This window comes from Schistocerca piceifrons, chromosome 5, assembly GCF_021461385.2.
Source record: "Schistocerca piceifrons isolate TAMUIC-IGC-003096 chromosome 5, iqSchPice1.1, whole genome shotgun sequence".
In the NCBI taxonomy this organism is placed as follows: Eukaryota; Metazoa; Arthropoda; class Insecta; order Orthoptera; family Acrididae; genus Schistocerca; species Schistocerca piceifrons.
In genome coordinates this window covers 92,112,736-92,137,963 of record NC_060142.1, presented here as the reverse complement: position 1 = coordinate 92,137,963, position 25,228 = coordinate 92,112,736, and the positions used below count along the sequence as shown (strand labels likewise).

At 37.1% G+C, this 25,228-nt stretch overlaps 2 long non-coding RNA genes across 2 annotated transcripts; both read right to left on the bottom strand.

The window, feature by feature from the left end:
* Positions 1-670: 670 nt before the first annotated feature.
* On the bottom strand, positions 671-23,886 carry LOC124798041. The gene is made up of 3 exons (XR_007016912.1): positions 23,284-23,886; positions 11,964-12,183; positions 671-2,187 (listed from the first exon to the last, which is right to left on the bottom strand). It is a non-coding gene; the product is annotated as an uncharacterized LOC124798041 (long non-coding RNA).
* On the bottom strand, positions 21,824-23,208 carry LOC124798042. The gene is made up of 3 exons (XR_007016913.1): positions 23,061-23,208; positions 22,026-22,063; positions 21,824-21,939 (listed from the first exon to the last, which is right to left on the bottom strand). It is a non-coding gene; the product is annotated as an uncharacterized LOC124798042 (long non-coding RNA).
* Positions 23,887-25,228: the final 1,342 nt, after the last annotated feature.

Sequence of the window (25,228 nt, the reverse complement as noted above, 5' to 3'; positions counted from 1 at the left end):
AATCAACATGATTTCTATCCTTACCAGTCACTACTAAAAATCTCTCCCAAATTCTGCTACAACCATCATTTTTCACACTCAGGATACATTATTCTGACACTACATTTGCTAACTACTACCTCCTTAGTCTCACAGTCACCTGCTATGTGATCCTGCAATGGGTGACGGACTGGCAGTCAGCTAATTAAAGTAGGTTCACAAACTAGATGAAGGAAATCTGATACACTTGCTCCCTGGGTCCAAAGCATCTGCACTGACACACGCCGGACTTCACGGAACTACATGCATCGAGCAGTTCAACTGAGCATTAATGCCACATGCATACCTCTTAGCAGAAGTACATTCCACTGGAGTACTTACAAAACAATTTGGCTGGTTGCATATTCCAGGAATTACGATATGAACAAAAAGTGGGAATACTAAGAACCAACAGGAAAAGTTCTCAAAATAAGTACTAGAATACAAACCTCACAAGTCTGGTCACAGCTCTCTCGAGTTATACGCTGAAGTTATGTTAACACTACTTTCTAGTTTCCAAAACTTGCTTCTACTGACAATCCAAATGACATCTATATCCGCTCTCTTTGGATACAGACATAAATCTTGAGACTACTGATCTAAAAGTAACACAATGAGTATTTGTAGAGCGTGAAATCTATTTTTAATGACATAAATCAAAGTGGCATAGAACATTACTTAATTTAATGGACATTATTTTTATAGGACCAATTTTCACAGATACCAGTGTTTAGTAACTGTTTCTGCTAGGTACTATAGTCCAATTAAAATTATTTGATACTTAACTTCTAAAATCATTTACCGATACATTGGAAGCGGCTGTCGCAAGGTATGACAGAAATATAACACAGCTGACTTTAAGTGACCAATGACTGAACTTCAGCATATGGAGCACTTTGTAGACCTGAATTTAAATGCATGTCCTAACCTAGCCACAGCCTTGTGGCATGCAGTGTATCCATAAAAACAGTGATCAAATATCTGCAGCATAACTAAAATTGTGATCACTTTGCTCATGGCAACTAAAGCTAATCTTTATGAGCAAACCCAAGACAAAAAAAATTGACATTTCAACGCTGAAAGCAAACTATAATTTATTGCTGTCATTGGTTACCTAAAACTATCCTCACACGGGATACACAAGCTGCTGTATTACCAACTGATGAACAGTCCCAGTTGACATTTGGTTACAATTATAGGCAACACTGCCACACTCCAAATCAATAAAGAATGATAGGAAGATAAGTAAGAGAAAGTAAAAAAGTCAATATGATGATGGAAATGACATGGCAACTTATTAGAAATAAAAAAAATATATTGAAATACATTGACTGAATAGAAATAATAATCAAAGTCTTTGGGTTAGATTTAGAAATAAAAAAGAATTTGTGGCATTTAACGAGATTTGAAGCTATGACCTTCTATATGTACTGTTTATACACTAGCTAGTGTTCTACACCACTATATTGCCTTAGAGTCCTCTACTTATGACTGATGACTGAGCTGCAACATTGAATTGCAGCCTTCAAATAATTCAGCTTCATTCAATGTGAAGCTTATCCAACATAAGTTGATCTCTGTGCTTATAACTGTACATGTGACGCTGAATCACAGCTTGTGCGGAAGAATCCGACAGTTTTGGTTAGTGATGTGTATGAAATCTATGCATTTCATTAGCATTGTTTTGTGTGTGTGTTTTTTGTTTTTGGTGTGGTTAACAAGTGTGATCAAATACAAAATAAAAGTGCCAGACCCATGCTTCGGGATCCGAACACATCAAGTAAGAATGTCAGACAAGGAATTGAAAGTAAACTGACCAACTGCTGAAGCAGTTCAGCAACGTGAATGGTTCAGGTGTGACTGAGCGCTGTGAGTGGAGAAAACCAGCTCTAACACATGAAGTGTCAGAAGTAATTCTAATCAGACTACACCTACTCTAAGATCGTGAAAGAGATGCAAAATTAAAGAAAAAATGATGTTAATATTTTTTTTAAATATTTTACTTTCAAAGGTTAGTGACTAATAAACTGTTCAAAACAAGAGACCACCCTTCCAAACTGGAAATGACAGCACGACAAAACTGAAATCTTATGTACACCACCATATGCTACAAAATATATTTATAGTTCTTGCTAACTAAGATGCTTCAGTCACCAGATTCTCCAGTACCTGTAACAAGAATTATTTTTGCACTTTAGTTACTCCAGTAATCCTTTTGTCATCAACTTTATACATAAGGAAAAAAGCGCATATCACCACGCAGTAAAATACAGGGTTATTACAAATGATTTCACAGCTCTACAATAACTTTATTATTTGAGATATTTTCAAAATGCTTTGCACACACATACAAAAACTCTAAAAGTTTTTTTAGGCATTCACAAATGTTCGATATGTGCCCCTTTAGTGATTCAGCAAACATCAAGCCGATAATCAAGTTCCTCTCACACTCGGCGCAGCATGTCCCCATCAATGAGTTCGAAAGCATCGTCAATGCGAGCTCGCAGTTCTGGCACGTTTCTTGGTAGAGGAGGTTTAAACACTGAATCTTTCACATAACCCCACAGAAAGAAATCTCATGGGGTTAAGTCGGGAGAGCGTGGAGGCCATGACATGAATTGCTGATCATGATCTCCACCACAACCGATCCATCGGTTTTCCAATCTCCTGTTTAAGAAATGCCGAACATCATGATGGAAGTGCGGTGGAGCACCACCCTGTTGAAAGATGAAGTCGGTCTCCAGTTGTGGCATGAGCCAATTTTCCGCGGGCTATGCATGAAACTTGCCTGCACGCGTTCAACCGTTTCTTCGCTCACTGCAGGCCGACCCGTTGATTTCCCCTTACAGAGGCATCCAGAAGCTTTAAACTGTGCATACCATCGCCGAATGGAGTTAGCAGTTGGTGGATCTTTGTTGAACTTCGTCCTGAAGCGTCGTTGCACTGTTATGACTGACTGATGTGAGTGCATTTCAAGCACGACATACGCTTTCTCGGCTCCTGTCGCCATTTTGTCTCACTGCGCTCTCGAGCGCTCTGACGGCAGAAACCTGAAGTGCGGCTTCAGCCGAACAAAACTTTATGAGTTTTTCTACGTATCTGTAGTGTGTCGCGACCATATGTTAATGAATGGAGCTACAGTGAATTTATGAAATCGCTTCAATCATTTGTAATAGCCCTGTACTTAACGTTATGAATGTGGAAGACTACAATGAAAATTAGAAAAGAAAATAAAAATATTAAAATGTATTTTTTTAGAAAATAAGAACAGCACCATTATTCTCACAATCAAAAACAACTACCGCCCCTTAACACTACAAAGTTTCATTTATTTTAATTCTTTATCAATTTTTCATTCACTACATTTTATACTGCCAAAAATATAAATAAGAACAAAGCATGGGTAAGAATAACCATGAAAGTCTTTTAACACCTGTCTACTCCAAGGTTTTATAATAACCTTAGTACTCCATCCACTACCTTTACTTCAATCCTGAGTGTTTTCCCTTTTCCTATCTTATGGAAACAATAGCCTTTGACCTGATTATTATTGATCCCAGAAACCAAATAGTGTGTCACATATCTATACTGCACAAGAATGAGCACTATAAACTCTATGCATTAACAGTTTTAAAATACAATAACAAGCAGGATAAAGTGACTGTTGCAGGGCAAACTGCAATGGAAACTGTCTAAAAACAGTATATTTTGTCAGTCTGTACATCAGTGATGGCATTCATATGCCCATTTGTGAGCAGCATTTCTTCATCCACATACATAACTCTGCAGACCACTAAGCATGTTAGAGGGTACTTAGCTTGACACCACATATTACAATCTCTTCCCATTCCAAGTGCATATAAAGTATGGGAATAATGACCACCTAAGTACCTTAGTGTATGCTGTAATTAGCCTAATCTTGTGTTCATGGTCCGTATGGGAGTGAAATGTAAGGGAATGAATTTGTCTACAGTCTTCACTTAATACTGGTTCTTGAAACAATTTATGTAGGCTTCTGCATGTTAACATTTCTGTTTAATACTGTTATTAAAAATATCTGCTTTTTTTAGTTTTAGTTTGTTTGTGTGTTTTCCATGATTTAAAGCTTATGTTCAGTGAACATCTGTGTGTTATTTACATTCTCGTGTTTTTATGTCTGCCTGCTGTCAGAAGTTGGCTGCACAACTCAATGAAAGATAGGTTTTCACTAGTTATTACTTTATTACAGTTTAAGTGTGTGATAGGGCTTTTTTAGTTTAGTGTGAAAGAAGTGTCATGTGTGAAGAAAGTAGATGTTGCCGTAGGTTGGTTAGTTTTGTCAGGACCTTGGGTTGATGTTTTACCAAAGTGACTGTAGTGGAGAAGGCAGTAAACTATCAGACGAGGCTCTCACATGGAGTCGTATATGCAGTTGAGACACGAAAATCATAGAACAGGGGGAAAAGGCAGAATTAGAAGTAGCATTTTTTGAATGAGATAGGTTGACAGAGGAAAGAGACAGTGGGAGCTCAGACGAGGTGACAAGAAATAGGCAAAAGGAGAAAACCTCTGAAACCACATTCCAAATTCTGGTTAGCAATCAGTCTGACCTTTTACCTGAAAGAGGAGAAGAACCTCAACCAGTTTTGAGCAGCAGATACTTATGAACAACTTTATGGTTAGGTTGGTAGAAAAGTCAAATAGAAAGAAAGGAGTCCTGCCGCTATGTAACAGTCATAGAAGGGGTGTAGGCTAAATGCTTCAGGAAAAGCTAGATGTAGAATACCAGGTTACAAGCATAGTGAAACCTAGTGCCCAGCATAACCAGGTGACAGAGAAAATGGTAGCCTTGTGCACAAATTTTGATGCAGAGGATCAGGTACTTATAGTAGGAGGAGCATGAAACAGCCTAGCTAGCAACTCATAATATAGTACAAAAGGTCACCTGGAAGAAATACAAGCACCAACAGCATACACTCGTGTTGGGTTTGTGGTGGTTTTACAGTGTCATGATGTCACATCGCTGTTAGCCATGTAAACAAAGAGCTGAGTTGATAGGTTTTAAGCAAGTCTCATATCCATGCTGTGCCTGTTGCTGCAATTGGGAGATTTGGATATACAAATTGTGGCCTGCAGCTGAATAGGAGGGGGAAGGACAGATTATCTGATCATCTTGGAGGAAGTGTAAGAGGAGAGGGGTCATATACACACAAGACAAAATCCCTGTGGTTAGTGAAGTCAGAGGAGTGCAATTTTTTTTTTTTTTTTTTTTTATGTTAAGAGTCAGATTACTGACAGAAATTAGAGCAGAACAGGACCATAATATACGAGGATGTGCTGGAAAGTATTGCCTCCAAATTATTTATGTGAAAACTCTTCAGCTTTTTAAATAAAACAAATGTTATTAACATTCAACATCCTTATTCTTTATGTCTACATATTTATTTCTCAACGGAGTCACCCTGGTGACAAACACATTTCTCTCAATGCAAGACCAGTATGCTGGTACCATCACTGTATAATGTTTGACTTTGTTGACAGAGACACAACCTTATACCTGTTCGCACTGCTTCATCACTATCACTGTAAAGTCATCGAAGGAGTTCTTTAAGTTTTGGAACAGATGAAAATTGAATGGAGCCAAGTCGGGACTGTGTTTAGGACGATCACTGACAGTCAACACAAGGTGTGAGAGTGTTGGAGACATTGCAATGCTTATGTGGGGTCTGGCATTGTCATGCTTAAGGATGTGTTCCATGTGTGGACAGACTTTGAATTTGAAACTCGTTCACAGCATGCTGTTCCTTACACACCACCGTATTACCTGCTACAATTCAGAGCTCTCTAGGGCAGAGGTATGCAAATTTGTAGACATGAAGAATAAAGACGTAGAATTAGTAACATTTGTGTTATTTAATAAGCTGTAAGAGGTTTCACATTAAAAACTCAGAGGCATTACTTTTCAGCATGCCCTCATATGCAACAGTTTCCCAAATAATAAAATTAGTTTCGTTGGAATGCGAGAGGTTTGAAAAATAAGATATATGAGCTCGTACGCCTAGATGTAGAAAATTCTCAAGTGATGTGTGTTCTGTACCTCTCTGAACGCCATGTAACCTCAGGGATGAGAAGTTAAATATCAGGGTTTACAGATTAGCATAAATTTTTGTATAACATAGAAGAAGGAGTTGCTACAAATGTAGAAGTTGGGCACAAGTGCAAAAATATTCAAACATATAGTTTTTGCATAGATCAGAACCTAGGAGCATGTGCTTGTGAGTTGTTACTGCAGAATACTTTTCTGGTAAACGTAACAGTCTACAGATCCCCCTCTGGGAAACTTTCAGTTATTAGAAGAGATCTAGATGTGTTGTTTAGCTACCTGTTAGACATGATGAAACAGTTAGCAGTTTGTGAAGATTTCAATGTAGGTTTCTTAAAGGATACTGACAGGAAAATGGAATCATTATCTGGATGCTTCAATCTAATTTCAGTAGTCATTTTTCCACCTTGTGTGCAGCACGACAGTATGACACTGATTGATAGCATTTTCATTTTCATAGACAGTGCTAAGGCTGAAACAGTTAATGGGTACCCCATCATTGATGGACTATCTGGTCATGATGAACAATTAACGGACATAAACAATATACCACCTTGCAGCCCTGAGGCAGATTCACTCAAAGCGGTAAGGCTTATTTATGAGAACCTGATACAGTGTTCTAGGATTAAGTTAAGAGAGATGTATGAGTTGAGGTCTGTATAGAAAGATCTGCTAATTTCAAATTCAATTTATTCTATAGCAAATTAGTGTCACATCTGAATGCTACTACTATAAAAATACTGTAATATTTTAAGGAAAGCCATTAAAATGTCAAGAAGTATGTACATCTAGACAGAAATTAATAATGCAGCTAATAGGGGAAATTCAACTCACAGCACAAATATATTTAAACTACAAAAAAGAGCACTGAGGATAATCTGTGGCCTCAAAAAGCTGGAATCCTGTAAATGTCAATTTATAAAACTTAATGTTCTAAGCATCCCATCCTTATTCATTCAAGAAACAATCCTATTCACAAGGGAATACCTCTCAAGAACAGGCAAATTAATCCAAAACAATGATATACACGCTCATTATACCAGAGGGCAATCTAATATCCATCAAATTTTTTCAAGGACATCATGATACCAAAAATATATAACTCATCTGGGTGTCGTATTACACAATCAAATTCCAGAACAAATAAAAACTGCTCCAGATCTAATATTTAAAAATAAACTAAAGGCATTTCTGACAAAGCACTGTTTCTATTCAGTACAAGAATTCCTGGAAATGAAAAATTATAAAGTTCCTTTGTAAAATACTGTGATTAGTGTAAAACATTCTGTAGGCAAAATAATAACCTAATTTCTACTATACACAACTATGTTTCAGTTTCACTTCCCCAAATTTTTTAACTCGCTTTTTGAATGTACAAGTACACATTCTATTAGTATTAAAACTTGATTGTCTGTGTAATCTCAATGTTAATTTCATGTTTAATGTAGTTTTTAAATGACATTGTCCTTCCGTTGTGTTTCCAGTTGACATTTTCACTATTCTGTAATCTCAGTGATTATTTGTGTAAATTTAAAGTAGCACTACATTGCCTACATGTTTCTTAGTTCCCCATGTAAATTGTTTGTATTCTCTGTATGTGAAGTTACTACATTCATCAATGAACAATTTTGTGTACATTTTTTTAAATGGCAGTCCATTGCCTATTTTTTTTCTCCAAACTACATATTTGTTAAGCAAAATGACTTGTCCTATATCATGTGTACTTTGTACAATATGTGATCCACAGGATAAATAAATACAATACAATACAATTACATGGAATGTTGTTAAATAGAAGACAGGACAGTCAGCCAGCATAGAAGAAACTGTAACAATTAAACTAAATGACAATGTTGTGACAGATATTCACAAGCTATTAGTAATTTTAACAATCACTTTCTAAATGTGGCAGCAAAAGTAGGATTAAACAGTTCAGTTGAAGAAGTGAGAGAATATATTAAAAATGACATTTCACAAAACTTTAAGCAACCAGATGTATCACCAATGTCCTTGGCTGAAATTAATAGAACTATAAAAATTCCAAAAATGAAAAGCTCATTTGGTGCTGATAGAATTTCAAACAGAGTTATAAAAAGTTATTCCAACTTAGTAAGTAATTTCATTAGTGATGTATGGTAAAACATCACTGGCACAGAGAATTTTTCCAGACAGATTAAAATATGCAATTGTTAAACCTCTTCATAAGAAAAATGACAAGATAGACAACCAATTACCACGCAATATCGTCCAATTTCCTAACTGACATCGTTTTCCAGAACATTCAAAAAATTGACACTCTCAAGAGTAGAGTCACGTTGAAGCAGAAACAACCTACTTAGTATAACACAGTTTGGATTCCAGAATGTTAGCTCAATTGAGAATGCTATTTTTGTATTCACTCATCAAATATTACAAGTCTTAAACAATAAAATATCAAAGGATATTTGTTGCAATCTTTTCAAAGCATTTGACTGTGTAGATTATGTTACATTCTTAGAAAAACATAAGTTTTATGGAATTGATAGCTTTGAACAAACCTGATTTCAGTAATACTGAAGAAATTTGATGCAAAAGGTTGTGCTGAATAATTCAAACAATGTTCCAAGGATAAAAAATTGTATAGAATGGAGAGAGAAATCACAAGGTGTTCAATTGCAAGTCCATTCCTGTTCTTTATACACGTGAATGACCTTCCACTCAACATTAAACACACAGAATTGGTACTTTCTGCAGACAATACTAGCTTTAAAAAATAAATCCCATTAGCAAGAAAGCCACAGAGGAGACAAATAATTATTGAGTGGTTCTCTGAAAATGAACTCTACTCAATTTTGAGAAAACATGTTATATTCAGTTCTGTGCAACAAATAGGGTCATACCAGCAACTGATGTAGCACTTGGGCAGGAGTCAGTAAATATGGTAGAATGGGCCAAGTTTTTTGGTGTACATACTGACGAAAACTTGAACTGGAAGAAGCATATTATTGAACTACTCTGATAATTAATTTCAGCTACTTCTGCACTTCATGTAATTTCTATCTTGGAGGAAAAAAAAGGCCACTAAATAATGGCTTACGGAATAATTTTATGGAGTAACTCACCACTCAGAAAGAAATAACTGAATGCACAAAAGCGAGCAGCAAGAATAATATGTGATCGCCATGTAGGTTGGTTGGCTGACTGACTGCAAGTTTTTCAACATTCCAACGATATTTTCCCCAAGACCAACAAATCTTAAAACATTCATGCCACCCTACAATGTCTCATGTTAGTGGTATTTATGTGGACCCCACACACCTGAACTATTTTCTAAGGTGGAATGCTCAAGTGATTTGTAAGCAGTCTCCTTCATAGACTGCATTTTCCCAGTATCCTGCCAGTGAACTAAAGTCTGCCACTTGACTTACCTGCAGTCGTCTATGTGGTTATTCTATTGCAACAAAAACAAACAATTATTGACAAAATTATTTAATTGGATAGATAAAAAATCTACTCACCATGCGCTGGCAAACACACACATAAAAGACAATTGTAACTGGCAAGCTTCGGAGCCAGTGGCTCCTTCTTCAGGCAGAAGGGTTGAAGGGGAAGGAAGAAGGGTGAAGGAAATCTAACCTTTTTCCTACACCTCTCCAGTCCTTTTCCTTCACCCTTGTTCCTCCCCCTTCAGCCCTTCTACCTGAAGAAAAAGCCACTGACTCCGAAAGCTTGTCAATTACAACCATCTTTTATGTGTGTTCTCCTGCCGCTTGGTGAGTACATTTTTTATCTATGTGGTTATTCTATTTCATACCCCCACCAAGTGTTGCACACAGATATTTGTATGAGCTGACCAATTCCAATTGAGACTTGTGGATAAAAAAGTATACAATACTACTTTTTGTTTTGTGAAGTGCACAAGTTGCAATCTTGGCACCACTTTGAAATCTTATCAAGATCTGACTGAATATTTTTTGTAGCTTTTTTAAACAGTACTGCATCACAGATAACTGCATCATCTGTAGACTGTCTGATGTTGCTATCAACAGTGTCTGCCATGTTATGGGTATGCATTATGAACAACAATGGTCCCTACACACTTCCCTGGGGCATGCCTGAAATAACTTACTTATATCAGTGAATCTCCATTTGCAATAACATGCAGAGTTCTTCCTACCAAGAATCCAATCCAGCCACAAATATCACTTGATACTTACTAAGCTCATACTTTTGATAATTAGAAAAAGTCTGATACCAAGTCAAATGCTTCTCGGCAGCCAAGAAAAACTGCATCAGTCTGACTGCCTTGATCCTTGATTTTCAGAACCTCATATGAGGAAGTGCAAGTTGGGTTTCACACTGTTAATTTTTGGAATTCATGCAAGTTGTACAGAGGCGATAATTCTGTTCAAGACACCTCATTTCATCTGAGCTCAAGATATGTTCCACAATTCTACAACAGATAGATGTCAATGGTCTTGGTCAGCAGTTTTGTGGATCACTTCTCTTACTCTAATTGTAGAGCGATGTGACTTGTTCTTTCTCCCACCTACTGAGCAAAATTTTTGTTTGAGGGATCTGCAGCATATTACGCTTAAAAGAGTATCTAAGTTGTGATTTCCGAATAGAATCTGATATGAACTCCAACAGGCTGTGTAGCTTTGTTCAATTTTAATGATTCAGTTGTTTCTGAATGAAATTGGCACTAATATGTATATACTAATTTTTGCAGTGGTTTGAGGATTAAATAATGGCAAACCAAATCACAAGCAAAAATAAACACTCATACAAGGAACATGAAACTTAATTATGTACACAAACACATCCTTATTTTTGTTCTAAATCCTACCTGAGCAGAGGTTAACTGAAAAGTTAATTTCTGTACAGATATACAACTACATATTTTCACCTATGGTGCCCTGTTATACTCAAAGATGATGGGTTTCATAATCATGAACTATTAAATTTTTTTAATGAAAAGATAGACATTTTCATGTAAAAAATTATAATGTGTCATGATGACAAATACATGGTTTCTGAAAGAAACTGATGGAGATCTTAACATTCTCTGATGCATATTAAATATGTTCCAGAAAGACCTGTCCTTATATGAAACACAATATGCAACACTCAGTCCTTTCATCTTGCAGCACATGAATGACACCATACTGTGCTATCTGTTAAGTTGCTGGCCATCATAGCCTTCATGACATCTTGTGAAAAATTATTTTAATGGTTTATTTTCTGTCACAATCACATGTAATTTCAATAGGAAATTGCAAGTTTTGACTGTCAGCGGACAACTTCAGATCATACGAAGGAAGCAGTTCCCTACCAAAAACTGAGAAATCTACAGTGTCAACGGATATATGTAAGGAGTGTCATCCCACCAGGGAATTATCCCTTATTTGCACGACACTGTTGACTCATATCCATTGACAATGTGGATTTCTCCAAGTTCTTAGTAAAGTACTACTACTTCCTTCTCATTATCTTAAGATGGGCAGTGAGAGACAGAACTGGTAATTTACTGTTAAAATTATGAGTGATTTTCCTAGAAAATATAACATTTCAAAAAGTAATTCAACAATTACTAATGGTTTTAGCATGACTGAAATGTTGCTTCTTACATATCTTTATGCTAGGCCGATGTCTGTGATATTAAAATTAGGATTATACTTTTATACTTCATGCACATTATATGCTCAACAACTTCCTTCTTGCAGTACCAAGAATTTGTGTTCATAATCTGTAATACTCCCATTCCAAAAACTATTCCAATATAACCTGAAAGGGATATTATATCTTTGTTTCATTTATTTTCATGCTTCATTTTCTAATTTTGCATAATGTGTTGATTTATACTGTGAAAACTATGAAATACCTTCAGGAGCTAGCAACTGTTCCTTTGTGAATAAGAAGTCTGCCATTTCCTCTGCTTCTTTCATATTTCTTCTTCTCTTTTTAGGTAAATACAAAAATTTATAGCCAATAACTCCACCTATTGTCAGTGCAAATCCAAGAATTACTGGATACAGAGGTCTGTTCCTAAGTCGCTGCAAAAATGTCCCTTGTTTATCCATAGTTTTGCACATAATGAAATCCTGAAACATGAAACAAAATATTTGAACAATATGTTGTGAACATTTAAAAAATCATAATATAATAACAGATAATGTAAAACTTACATATATACGTTTTGAACATTTATACCAGAAAATTTTAATGGAAGCACTGAATAAAACCCGTGTTCATCAAAGGGCCAATGTATGTGACGTCCTGCAACTTTTCACTACAGACAGCTACTCTCCTTTGTTTCATGAACATCAAAGATGCTTGTTAATACAGCAAGTTGGACTGTTGGGCTTTATTGTTCACAGTTTTTGTAGAAACAAACAATGCATACAAAAGTGAATTATGTGCTGTAATTTATAATAATTTTAATTGAAAATTGTGAAATAAACATCCAGGAAGAGGTCCTATTAAATGCTGCTGAGGATGATTAATAAAGTCTACACTCAGTCCTCAACCACCACAAGGGTAAGAGAAATAAGCAGTTCCTGAATCTTTCCTGAAGATTACAACTGTATGTTGGATAGACACTGGACCCTTGCATTTCACAAGCAGTGCTCTCACCAAAAACACTAGCCAGATACGACACGCGAACTATCTCTACAGCTTCATTTCTTCCAGGACCGCTGTGCTGCTTTTCTAGCACTACAGTAACTAATATTTTGTTGGTCTAATGATCCTGACAGAAAGGTTCTTATAGTGAAGTAAGCACCCACAGATCTAGACATACACTTCTGTAGATTGACACTTACCAGTTATCTTTCCAGAATGTACATCCTGCCACATGTCAATATTAACTATTTACACAAATTTTATGCCAAACAAGGAAAGAAAAGCAGAAAATATGAGTTTCATGGAATACTGTGGAGCTACATTCTTTGATGAGACAACGAACACACTTCGTGACTGAGCTGTTTCCACTTCCTTTTTTAATCATAAAAAAGTTGTTCAGATGTCTACGGAAGATAAACCATAGCCAAAAATCTACTGACTTCCAGAATGGGCAATAACACTAAAAAATCTGTAACAAATCACATTTGATCTTAACAGAACAACTGATTAACTGTAGCAACTGACTGTAGTGTTCTGTAATTATTGTCAAAGTATTTTATCTCCATGTGCTCCAGGTATGGTTCAATTCTGAAGGGGGATTCCCAAATTGTTATCTCTCCCTCATCAAATATAACTCTCTCTCTCTCTCTCTCTCTCTCTCTCTCTCTCTCTCTCTCTCTCTGTGTGTGTGTGTGTGTGTGTGTGTGTGTGTGTGTGTGTGTCACTCTGGCCTTACTGCTTTATTTTTCCTTCAAAAACTTTTACAGTACACAAGACAGTAATACAAAAAACCCATCAACAATCAAGCCAGTGGAAAATTATTGTCCATGCAGTCTCAGCTGACACTCAACCCAGTTGGGTGCCATAGAGAGTGATTGTAAATGGGAAATGTCTTTATAAGCACACCCATCAGCCACCACGCCATGTGCCAACTTAGTTTGCTCTGACAGTACTCAGTCACCACAACCGAAGGAAGCCAAAGAAATAAGAACAAATATCAAAAGAGTGTTGGTTTGTTTCCTTGACCTAATGAGAATAGTCCACTATGAATTAGTTCCAAGACATTACAGTTAACCAGCACTATCTACTTTTTAGGTCCTAAAGTACTTTGTGAAACAATGCAGAAAAAATTGCCTGCATTGTGGTGCTCATAGAATTTTCTCCAGGTTCGGATTCGTGGTTCAGTTCTTAAGGACTCCCAAACTTTTATTGTCTCTACTTCACCCAGTATAACTCGCTGTCACTCCCACTTTTAACATGTCTCAGATTTTAATAATATTAACATTCAAATATGTTTTAATATAGTAATAATTATTTGTTTACAACAGACATTAGTATCTCACTTTAGCACAGCTTCCAAACATTGCAGTTCAGAGAAATGCAAAGCAATTGATTTCAGAATTGTAATAGAACAAACTCTCAATAGTTTGGCAGTTTCATAGTTTACAAAATATAAAACTGAGGTGTGCTCTCAACGCTATCAGGATTTCACTCAGTATTACAACTGTGAACACAGATCTGCAGACTATGGCTATGCAACTGTGTAATTTGGAGGGGGGGGGGGGGGGAGGGAGGAGGAGGGGGGGGGGGGGGTATTGGGGTACTGTTTCTTTCAGCCATTTCTGCTTATGTTTGCAAAGTCAGCCTATCTGTTCTTTTTTCTTTGTGCAGAGTCTTTCTGTTTCTGTTTGGCCTTACTCAGCTTCCTGTGGTTTGCCAGGTCTCCCTGTGGAATCACAAACTATGTCAAATTTGTTGTTGACAACAGGAGTGGTCAGCTTGCGAATGGGTGCAGGTGCCCTTACATGGCTGGAATGTTTTACAGCAGCCAGTCAGCTTACATTTCCATTCACATGGGCAACCAACTGAAAAGTATCCTGTGATAAACATACAGTAGCTAGAAATTTTTAGGATTCCTTGCCATTTTTGAGAATATTAACTGTCATGTTACTTTTTCTCTGAAAGTTACCCGAGAAATTTGTAATTTGACGTACAATATTTTATGGACTATAGGACACTACAGACTATAAGGTTCACCTCAATTTTTAATCAATTTTTTTCTAAAATAATATTTTTTAAATTTTTATTATTAGATTGCAAAGTCAGACCAAAACAAAATTCTTGGTTTATAAGAACAAACTGACCTTTAAAATCCCTAAAAATCGTCATCTGAACTTTCGTCTTCTTCATCTTCATTGTTGTCCTCTTCATATATATATAAGATGATCTTCACTGCCATTGAGAGCATTACTTACACTGTCATTCTTGAAAGAGTAAGGAATAACATCTTCTGTCATTCTAGGCCAAGACTGTTTTATCCACTGACACACTTGTTTGATTGTAGGTCGTTTTAAAGCTCCCTTTGGCATGGATTCATGTTGGGTTTCATCCATTAACCATTTGTTCAACTCCTTTCTCAAGTACACTTTAAATCGTTTATTTATCATGACGACAAGAGGTTGCAATTGTGAAATAAGTCCTCCTGGAATAACAGGAAGCTCCGTATTTCCCTGTCTCAATTTCTCTTGCACATAATTTTTCAAAAGACTACTAAACTAATCTAGCACAAGAGAACTCTTCAATAAAGCAGCTTTCCTTCTCTCCCACCCTCTGTTAATCCATAATTTCATAATACCAGCATCTCTCCACCTTTGTCATGTACGTGAATAACAACATCTGGTGGTATTTGAAAAGACTTTGGCATTGTTTTGCACTTGAAAATGATCACTGGATTACATTTAGGACAGGCAGCCTGACAAGAAAGGACAACAGTGTAGCACATTTTTTCATGTCTACTTGTTTTTATAGTTATAGTTTTAGCACCTTTTACGCCAACAGTTCTGTTACTCGGCACATCAAATGTCAGAGGAGTTAAGTCCATATTTGCTATTTGGCTTAATTCCACACTGGTTTTCTTTCAGTGTTGAATAATAAAGCGATGGAAAAATATGTCTTCACACTCTTGTGGCATTTCCCGAGATACTTTGGTTTTGGTTACCATCCCAAGTCCGCGATGATTCATGAACCTGTAGCACCAACCAACTCCACCTTTCTGTTAAGTTGCACTGTAGTGCTAGCTTACGATCATGGATTTGAATCATTTTTGTATTAATTCTGATGTCATTTTGACGGTGTCCTTCAATCCAATACGTTGTGTTCTAGTTTTGGCCACTTTGCATTCAGTCCTCTATTTGCCCATTTAGTCTTCCTCATTTTTCTCAGTTCTTGTTTACTATCCCCCAAATCATGAAGGTTTTTTTTCTGTTGGTTGAGTGCCAAAATGCCACTTAGCTGCTTTTCTTCCATGTTCTTCTGCATATGCATATTTATAGCACACATCATACAAATAGCTTTTATTTTTTTCCTTTACGAAACTAGATACCAACAAAAATTTTTGTACCATTACCGATACCACCATTCAAGTTCACTGGCACCATAGACTGCAGTGACGCATCATAACCTACATACAGTGTTCTAAGTTTGTGATGTCAGTGTGGGAGAGAGACAGTGTTAGCAAGCTTGTGAATCCCCACAACTCATGTTCATCACATCGGTGCACTGCTACTGCCAGTTGAATCCAGTGTTGCCAGCTAGAGATAGGTTCCCTGTGGCATCAGATATATGGTCATTCTTAAGACTGGCACGAATTTTAAATCAAACACTGGAGATTTAATATATATTAATTTCGAGTTTAAGACACAACTGAATTTTGAAGGCAATTTTTTAAAGAAGTAAGTGAGTCTTATAGTCCATACAATAAAATATGTAAAAATATACATTTTTTTACCAATATGTTCCTAGGGGGAGAAGGGGGGGGGGGGCAGAGGGAGGAATGGGGGATGTGAATCATGAATCCCCCCTCCCATGACCAACTCCTGGATTCTCACCTGACTGGCTGCTTCGCCACTACTCCTCTTGCAGTCCAAACACACTCAGAGTCAAATAACTGCTGGGGTCAATTTAACGACATAGCTTTAAGTGATTTTAAAAACAGATCATTGGGACAACTGCTTTACGTATGGTGGATAACTTTCTAAGATAATCAAATTTTGTAAATGTAAATGTGTTGTCGAATAAGTATCTTCATTTTTGCCCTGCATCTCTGAAATGGTAGAAGAAGAAGGGGGATGTGGGGGGGGAGGAGGAGAGAGGGAGGTCAGTTGAAGAGTAGGAAGAGGGTGAATTACCTAAGTTAATGATTCAGTTTGGAAATGTAGTCACTATACAACCATTGTTGCTAGTGGGGTGGGAAAAAGGAAGCCTTAGGACAGTGCAGTCCTTTTGCTAATAAAGCAGCTGGAGTTGTTTCACACGCAATGTTTCGTAATGTTGTTCGAACCTTGAAAACACCATTACCTCAGCATGTATGGGTGTTTTGACATTCAGCAACTATTTATCTATGCAGTACAATAATTCCCACAAAGGCACAGTGACACAGCAACTAGATGCGGCTGCTTTAATTTAATACAAAATATTTTCCTCAAATTTTGCTTTTTCTACAATGGATATGACACTGGATCTCAAAACTGTTTGTACTATCAGTCCTTCGGATGTTAACAACATTGCACATTCTGACTTTCTTCTAGTTGTACAAAAAGAACAGAATTAGAGTTTTGTGTCTCATCAATATCTATTTAATTAGAGACTGTGCACCACTGCCATTGTGGGAAGATATGGAAAAAAAGTTGAATAGATCATCACAAAACCTGCCTACCATGATTTAAGAAAACAATGAAAAATCTAAAGTAGGATTGTTAGAAGGGAACCGTGTGTGAGATACCCCTTACTTGGGAACAGCATTTTACTTTCTGAATTTTACATTTATTGGGACACTGCAGCTAGCAGAAGTAATTTGCTCTCTCAAGCAGCACTGGAGGATACAGCATCAGCAAATGAGAAGCTGCTTCTCACACAGAAATTGGTAACGGAGGGACTGTATGCCGCAGTAGTGAGTCATTCACGTGAGGAGATGTAAGCAAGCCATGACAAAGAATCTTTGGCAATCTATATACAGAGAAACCACATACATTCAGATGATGCAAAACAGAATTTTCTTTAATAAGTATTAATAATCAGAGTACATTAGGCTAGTGAAAGCTAGGATCAGCCTAATTATCATTAAAACTTTAATACTACAATACCACTATGCAGTAAACCAGTTAAACCTGAAAACAAATGAAAATTATTTATCTACAGACTGCATTCAAAAGCTACGAAGTTGTAAGAGCTACACACGAGATTTCTGCCGCACGCCCGTCTCATCAGTCCGCCATAGAGTGTAATCTGAGGCTGTTCTCTGTACTAGTTGTCTTAACCATGCTCTTTGTCTTTAGTAACATATGTGCTGATCTGTTTCAACTATTTAACTGGAAACTATTTTACAGTGTTTGCTAATAAATACACTATATTGGCACCCCAGGACTTATCTGAAATAGACTAGCTACCTGCATGACCAGCTGTACCAGATGTTACCTCATATATCGCTTTCTATAGACTCACGGCTAAACCGAAAACTGTTCTGGAGATTAGGTACCACGAGGGGATCTTCCAATAAGGCATCCACTGTGTGGGCCTTTAAGAAACTGATGTTATGGATAGTGTAGGCAATGCACAATGTGGTATTACTATGCTTGAGAAATGTTTTTAAAGCTTTTGTTGAGAACAGGTGGTGCAATTCAACATGAGTGCACTGGTGAGAGAGGCAGGAAATGAAGGTTGAATTAAAAGTGACAAATCTGTGGCTTGCAGGTAACAAGAAAGAGCTAGAGGTCTGCATATTGCTGGGTGCAAAAAGTGTGTCACGTAATGTAATAAGTTCATGTCCTGGAAATTTAAACCACATCCAAGAAATAAAAATATTTCACGAGAAAAACATAACAAGGAAGAAGACATGAGACAGCAGCAGCAGCAGATGTGATGAGACGAGCCATGTAAACTGAGGAGAGTTGCTGAACACAGGTAGCGCATAGGAAGCAGTCCGAATTGCAGCAGCAGCAGCAGCACTGGGTGGGCTAGGGCACACATGCAGAGGTCTGGAGTTCGAAATATCAGTGCAGCATTGGCACATTCTTCAACCAGCTACATTGTTCAGAGGACACAGAAACTTAAATCTAATAAGTTGGGGTTCATGTTAGCTGTTTTAGAGCCTATCAGTAATTAGATATTGTGGTGTATATTCCTTTTGAGGTAGTAAAGAAGAGCAAAGAAGGCGAGTGTAAATTATTTGAGACAAATGAAAGAGCAGAAAGTGTCAGCATATGTTTGGAAAAGGTGTAAGGAAATTTTGAATTTAATGAATCAAGGAGAGGAAAGTGAGGTTTAAGATACAAAATAATAGCAGGAAATTTGATGAAGTAAAATATGGAATTAAATTTTCCTTGATACACATGAGTCTTAACTTTATCTATGATAAAGTCTCAACTTTAGCTATGATACTGATAGAGCCTGAAGAAATGAATTAAAATTTGTGCCATGGCCAGGACTTGTACCCAGGTCTCCTGCTTACTAGGTAGATATGCTAGCCATAACATCACCATAATAGTACAGGTAACACAGCTGCATGACGGCATTAGTCCAGTGCCCTCTCTAATACAAACTTCAATTCACGCCTTCAGCCTATTTTCCCCTTCTTAAAGTGTCAATACCACCTATGCCAGAGCCTTGGCAATACTGACAATTTAAGAAGGGAAAAACAGGCTGGAGACGAGAACTGAAGTTTGTTTTAGGGAGGGCATTGGACTAGGGCAGTCCATGCAGCTGTGTTAGCTATACTGATATGATGATGTAATGGCTAGCACATCTGCCTAGTACGCAGGAGACCTGCGTTCAAGTCTTGGCTGTGGTACAAATTTTGTACCATGTATGGGACAGGTCTTGCATCTAGGTCTATCACAGGGGTAGGAGTCATGAGGTAAGGGGTCGGGAGCAAGTATTGTGTAGGGATGGACGAGTATATTGTGTAGGTTTGGAGGACGGTGGAATACAGATATGGGAGGGTTGGGAAGAACAGTGGGCAGGACATTTCCCCTTTCAAAGCACGACGAGAAGTAGTCGAAACTGCTGTTCCAGTGCTGGGTGGTACTGAGTTATGAGGGGAATGCTCCTCTGTGGCCAGGAAGTGGGGCTTTCATATATGGTGGGAGACTGTAAAGATAAGGCACAGAGATTTTATAATAAAAAGTATGATATTATATTGCATCAACAGACATTTGTGACTGGCATGGGGATCTTGTGGTATGGAAGTCACAGCATGTCATCTTGGTTGGAGAGTCATTTACAGATGTAGAAGTAACTTTGGGTGTGCCATAGGAAAGTGTGTTAGGATCCTTCCTATTTATGAACTATATTAATGACCTTGCTGAAAATATTAATAATAACCTCCGTTACTTTGTGTTATAGGATTTTAGAAGTGGTGCAAAGCTTGGCAGCTTGGTTAAATGTTCGTAAATGTAAAACTGTGTGCTTCACAAAATGAAATGTTCTGATAAAAAAAATTGTAGACTATGACTATTATATCAATGAGTCACAGATGAAATTGGTCAACTCTTACAAATACCTGAATGCAACAATCTGTAGGGATATGAAGTGGTATGATCACACAGGTTCAGTTGTAGGTAAAGCAGGTGGCAGGCAGGCCGTGGTTCACTGGTAGAATACTAGGAAAGTGCAACCAGACTACATAAGAGACTACATACAAAACACTCATACAACTCATCCTGCAATATTACAGAAGTTTGTGGAACCTTCACCAACTAGAACCAACAGAGGATATGAATGGATACAAAGTAGGACAACACAAACTGTCACAGGATCATTCAACTGATGAGATTCATACATTTCACTTGACCTATATGGCCCACAAGAAGCCCTTGATACCAAAAAATCAAACATACAACTGCAATACACAGTATTGCAACGTTCCCTTCACCTATACACCTCAAATGACACCCTCAACATAAAAAATCCAACACATGCAAATTCAAAATGCAGTGTTGTAACATTACCTTGACCTACATAGTTCAAATGATGCCAATGATACCAAAGTACCTCACACAACTCAAAAACTAAGAACCCCCAGAGCCACTTAACCAGTAAAACACAAATAAAAAAACTATACACAGAATCAAATGAAAAAACTGTAAATAACGCATTAAAGACAAAATAAAACAAAGAAATACACACACACATAAACTAAACAAAATCCTTCAAAAATTCCCAACCTCCCAACCCCCACCACCCTTTAACCAATCAAAACCCACTTCTAAACACAATATCCACAAAGAAATATAACAAACAAAGACTAAAATCATTCTCACATTCCTTTAAAAAGAATAAGTCCTCAAAAAAAAGAAAACACAATAACTCCTCAAAGATGTAATGATTAACGGTAACAAAAATAATATGCAATTAAAACAATTTCCCTGATAGCAAAACTACATCTCTCAAACCAGTGACTCCCTTCGATAGATTGCCAAATACTGTCCTGGGGACATGGCCATATATGGCGGTCCTTGTCGAGTCTCAAGCCAGTTTCAGACACACACACACACACACACACACACACACACACACACACACACACACACACACACACACACCACCTCATGTAGTATGCAATTGAGCCGAACGACTATAAAAACCTTATTTTAGTCATTATATCATCAGCCAGCACATCTCTTGAGTTAACAACTATTAAACTATTCTGTCATATCCATCTCTAACAAAAAATAACAAAAACACTATTACATTTCAAGGTCCATAAAACATACACAACACTAATCATACCCAAAGCAAACTCAAATGCACGAAACAATAAGTCGACATAACTCACTAACAACACATTACACTCTTCCAAAAACTTCACAGAATGACTGCACAAAGTTAAATGAGGGAATATCAAACATAACACAAACACATTCAAACATGTACATCCACCACAGGTGTTCACTACCAAATACAACATGCCTTTTACAAACAAGACTTGATTAAAAAAACACAACACCACAATGACATCGCATGACACAACACACTTATGACCCAGGTCAAGGCAGACAAATGGAATCGCACAGTTTCCTTGACCTTCATTCCTCTCAATTCCATGTTCTGAGTAAATTTCTCATACCTTTCAGCGACTGCCTTTGGTAGAGCAGAAGGAGACAATTGATTTTACTCATAGAACCATTCATTTCCTCGAAATACAAGTCCTGCAGTCAGAATAAAACCCTTTACCCTTCCTCCTGTATAGAAACCATTATTTCTACAATTTATCTGCAAACATATGCGGGATAAACACATGCTAGATGTTAAATTGTGAGAAACATACCTTTCTTGGATACTGCTTAAAATCACCTTTACGTAAATCTGCAAAGAGGAATAAAATAAAAGACAGTCATCTTGTCTGCCCTTATTTTTCTTATTTTCACTGATAGCCACTTGGTTCTCCTGTATTATGCCTCCATTACCTAACTCTTCCATGCTTTGTACACTCTCCCAGTGGTCACTTGGTTATCCCACCATCACTCTTTTCTCAGCCTGAGCAGCAACTTATAAATAATCAGAAGTGTCACAAACATGGGTGGATGAGTTAGCATGCCTGTGGGGTCGTCAATCAGCTGTAGGCAAGTTAGGTGAATGGCTGCCATTCACCATTTTATTTTACTATATTAAATACAGACATGAATAAAAAGTAGATTAAGTGCTAGATTACTCATTCCTTAATGTGACAACAGAGAAAAATACGTTAAAGGAAATAGGCTACTGAAGATCAAATATGAATGTCATGCAGGGGCCTGAACCAAAGAAACAAGCAAGACAGCTCCACAGAAAAAAAACAGTAGACGATAATATCTAAAAGAGAGGAAGGGAGCAGCCAGTTTGATCACTAATGTGACAATGGGAACAGAAGTAGATTAATAAAGAAGAACTGAGAGAAATAAAAGAAGTATCAAGTTGTTGCAAACCCTGCACCTCAAGTCTACAATAATAGTCTACATACGCAAGGAGATAGTTCTACTCCATCCGTTATTCATATTTTGATCTATTGAAACAATGGGTAGAATACCCATCAATATCAGATACTGCTCAATAATATGCAGTCTACTGACATGAATAGCAAACTGCTTCTACGGCATTTATTTAGATGAAATCAATCTTTGGTTAGCGACAACGTTTATAAGTTCATAAAACAAGTTATAAGAAGAAACCATAACTCATAAGTGCACTTTCTGCCAGATATTTTGTTGCGGAACGTTTGATTAAAATTTAAAACAGAGTTTCTATGAGTGTGTGTGCGCCCACTGAATTATTTATAGGATTCAATACAAATGGCTATCGGCCTTCAAAAATATAAACAATTTACCTTCTGATTTTCCATACCCAGTGTTTAAAGTATAAACAGAAAAATGTACATTGTTACGATTACGTTTCGCGTAGTATCACACAAGAAAACACAGGTATTACTGCAAGAAAGCATTTTACACTCTCAGATATCGATGACAGGGAGAGGTTACTGTGAGAAGTAAGCAACTTAAACAACTTTACCCACTACTGTCGGTATATCTGAACAACATACTGGCACTTACGTATTTTCACTTGTCTGGGACTTCCACAGGTACGCCCTCTTTCCTAAAAACAGTTCTCTGTAGTACTGGTTTCCAGATATAAATGCCTCCAAGGATGCCTATAAAAGAGACAATAATGATTTGTGCATTTGTAATTCCTCTTGGTCTTCTGACTCTCATAACTAGCCGAGTATCTACAACTCAAAATGTTCTCATCACTAGCTGTTGTACAGCTGGCAACTGTCCAATTCCGGCAACTTGTACCTGATAAAAAAGTTTCACAATATTTACTATACACAGAAGTAATCTACTTAAATTTGTCCATCCACACGATCATATACTCTTGTAATCAACTCTCTTTCTTATTGTTCTGGGCGTTTTTTCCACCTTCGGGTGCATAGACCGGCTTCATGTAATACAGAGTCCCGTGATAAATCAAAACAGCTGCTGCCAGCAAAGGCAACACTTTTTTCATTCTATCTCCAAACTGCATACTCTTGAACTAAATATAATTTAAGAATTTGGCTGATCAAATGTCATAACCACGAGACTGTTGTTTTAATAAAAATCACCTCCCGACCACATATGTTTGCTAACTATTGCAGTAAATAAATATAGTCTATCGACTTAGGTCTTATTCGAAATTCGATGTACGTATCGATATGATCTCCTTTGCGCTTGGTCACGACCGTGACAGGGTGCCAAAGCAGAACTACAGCCACTGTATTTTGTTCGAAGAACACATCCATATAATTCATATATGTATTTTACAGCCAATAAGGCCATCAACTAACACAAGTCTGTGATCTTTGTTTACTGCTAAAATTCCAGGTTTTATCCAGTAAGGCAAAATATTCAAAATTTCTGGGTGTGTGCATTGACGAGAAATTGAACAGGAAGAAACACATTGATGATCTGTTGAAATAGTTCGGTTCATCTACTTACACTATTAGGGTTACTGCAAATGTTGGCGATAAACGTACCAGTAAATTAGCTCACTACGCCTATTTTCATTCGCTGCTTTCATATGGCATCATATTTTAGAGCAGTTCTTCATTAAGACAAAAAGTATTCATTGCACAAAAGCGTGAAATCAGAATGATAGCTGGAGCCCACCCAATATCACCTTGCAGACATTTATTTAAGGAATTCGGGATATTCACAGTGCCTTTGTGATACATATATTCCCTTACGAAATTTGCTATTAATATCCCATCCCAATTCAAAAATAATAGCGAAGTGCGCAGGATGATCTTCACTATTCTGGGTTAAATCTGATTTTGGCACTGTAAGGGGTGAATTATGCTGGCACAAAAATCATTGCTCGTTTGCCAAATAACATTAAAAGTCTGACAGATAGCCAACCAACATTTAAAAAGAAATTAAAAGAATTTCCAGATGACAACTCTTTCTATTGAATAGATGAATTTTTAGATATGAAGTAGTAACCTTAAAAAAATTATTATATTGGGTATAGAAAACTTATGTTAAACTGACACGTTCCACATCACTACGAAATGTCGTATTTGTGATCTATGGAACAAGTATTAATGTAATGTAATGTACAACAGCAAGCAGTCAGTATAAGGTACACACAGCTGAAGAAATAGATAACTAAGTTCTTCGTGAACCGTACCGTGCTTCTTTAGGTTTATTTATTACGAGTGACTAAAATTCGGAAGTGCATGCGGCGTTCGGCTGAACTCGGAGAGTAGTCATGTGACGTCTGCGTTCATTACTTTTGAGCTATCATAATGGGTTATCATATTTCGGTTGTTTCCGTATTATAACTTAGGAAAAGATACAATGAAGATTTATCACTCTATGTTCTGTTTGTTACAATTAAATATCAGTTACTGATAAATTGTCTGTCAAAATTCTAAGAAAATTTACTATGAACAGTTCTAAAGCAGTATCCCGTCTACGGTCCATGTGGTCTTGTAATTAGAGACGTGTTCCCAAATGG